Below are 2,017 nucleotides of genomic sequence, written 5' to 3'. Positions count from 1 at the left end.
ATGGTTGGATGGCATCACCGACTCAATGGATGTGGGTTTGGGTGGACTCCAGCAGTTGGTGATGGACAGGGAGGCCTGGCGTGCTACAGTCCAAGGGGTCGCAGAGAGCTGGACATGACTGAACAACTGAACTGAACTGATAGAAACTCCCCGCTTAACCTTTTGAGGAACTCCAGAGTGTTCTCCACAGCAGACACAGCTCTTTACACCACCACCTACGGTGGACAGTTTCCATTTTCTCCACATCCTCTACAACACCTGGATTATCTACTTTTCGACAGGATGAGAAGTGCCATCTCACAATGGTTTTTACTTGCGTTTCCTTGATAGATAATGACATTGAGCAGGTCTTCGTGAGATTATTAGCCAGTTTTTTTGAGAAACGTCCACTCAGATCCTTTGCCTATTTTTATCATTTAAATTTTTTAATTTGAAAGCAGCCTCTGTTTATTAACTGACCAGATTACAAAAATAATCACAGTAGATACCTTAGTTCATCCTTCTAATAAGCCTGTTGATCTGGTCTTCCCGATTGCCAGCATCTCTACCTTCTACAAAATGGGTGGTCTCTTCCTTCATTCCACCTCGTGAAGAAGACAACTTGAAGTGCCACAGGAAGTTGCACGCGTCTTTGAAACATTTTCCAACGGTACAGATCTCATGAATCTGATTCTCCATGCAGATGATGCCATCTTTGCCAAGAGATCGAGCAATCACTGTGTTATCTGTCAGGTCAATTCACTTCTTGTTGGTTTTGCCATAAGCACACTTGTAGATCAATTCATTTACTGACCGCAGGTCTGGGGACTCTCATGCAGTGTATGGTTCCACAGTTCTCAGCGTGGTAACTGAAGCGTTGCTGAGCTTCACACAGGTGCCACTGAAGATCTGACAGAGGCGAACAAGCTGCAATAACTTTCCAACCTTTCGGCAAATGCCACCGATACTTCTGATCCTTATGACAAGCGCCAGTTTGGATTCAGAGGGTACATAGATGTTGCTGGCTTTTCTTGCCATCCTAGCCATTCAAAACTTTTGCAGGTAATGGATATGATTACCTATATTCCTGTGATACCATCTGCCTGTATTCCTGTCATAATGCTTAGCTTTTTCATAGAACTTTTTCATAGATGAGCTTTCTCTTTGCTTTTCAAAGCATCTTTAGGGCAGACTTCTTTCTCAAGCTCTTGATCTTAAGCTCTGCAAAAATCTTTTATTTGATCTAAGGGTTTCTGGCATAGCAAAAACCTTCTTTTTCTTATCTTCTGAACCCTCCATGGTTCCAACCAGGAAAGAGCTGCTGCTCCCCCTCTTTTTTTTGGCTGCACCACAATGCACGTAGGGGATCTTAGTTTCCAGTGTGTGTGCGAAATCACGTCAGTCGTGTCTGACTCTTTGCTACCCTAGGGACTGTAGCCCAGCAGGCTCCTCTGTCCATGAGATTTTTCAGGCAGGAATACTGGAGTGGGTTGCCATGCCCTCATCTAGGGCATCTTCCCAAACCAGGGATCGAATTCACATCTCTTAAGTCATCTGCATTTGCAGGTGGGTTCTTTACCACTAGGGCCACCTGGGCCAGGGATCTAATCCGCATTCCCTGGGTGGCGGAAGCGCAGAGTCTTAACCACTGGACCACCGAGGAAGTCCCAAAAGAAGTCATTTTGACCTAAGTATGCCTGCAATTGATAACACATTTTAAAAAAATTATTTATTTTTGGCTTAGGCAGCAGCTGGGCTCTTTGCTGCGGCACGTGGGTTTCTCTCTAGTTGTGGCGCGTGGGCTCAGAAGCTGCGTGCATGGGCTCAGTGGCTGCAGTGATGGGCTCAGCAGCTGCAGTGCATGGGCTCAGTGGCTGTAGTGATGGGCCCAGCGGCTGTGTGTGGGCTCAGTAGTCGTGGTGTGTGTGCTTAGTTGCCCCGTAGCATGTGGGATCTTAGGTCCCTGACCAGGGTTCAAACCCATGTCCCCTCCACTGGAAGATGGATTCTTAACCACTGGACCTCCAGGGAAGTCCCA

At 46.7% G+C, this 2,017-nt stretch overlaps 1 pseudogene; it reads right to left on the bottom strand.

Moving 5' to 3' along the window:
* Positions 1-480: 480 nt before the first annotated feature.
* Positions 481-1,361, bottom strand: LOC113890971 (annotated as a pseudogene).
* Between the last annotated feature and the right edge of the window lie 656 nt (positions 1,362-2,017).

This window comes from Bos indicus x Bos taurus, chromosome 4 (assembly GCF_003369695.1).
Source record: "Bos indicus x Bos taurus breed Angus x Brahman F1 hybrid chromosome 4, Bos_hybrid_MaternalHap_v2.0, whole genome shotgun sequence".
In the NCBI taxonomy this organism is placed as follows: domain Eukaryota; kingdom Metazoa; phylum Chordata; class Mammalia; order Artiodactyla; family Bovidae; genus Bos; species Bos indicus x Bos taurus.
Note: the sequence above shows the minus strand (reverse complement) of the source record. Positions and strands in the feature narration are given on the sequence as shown.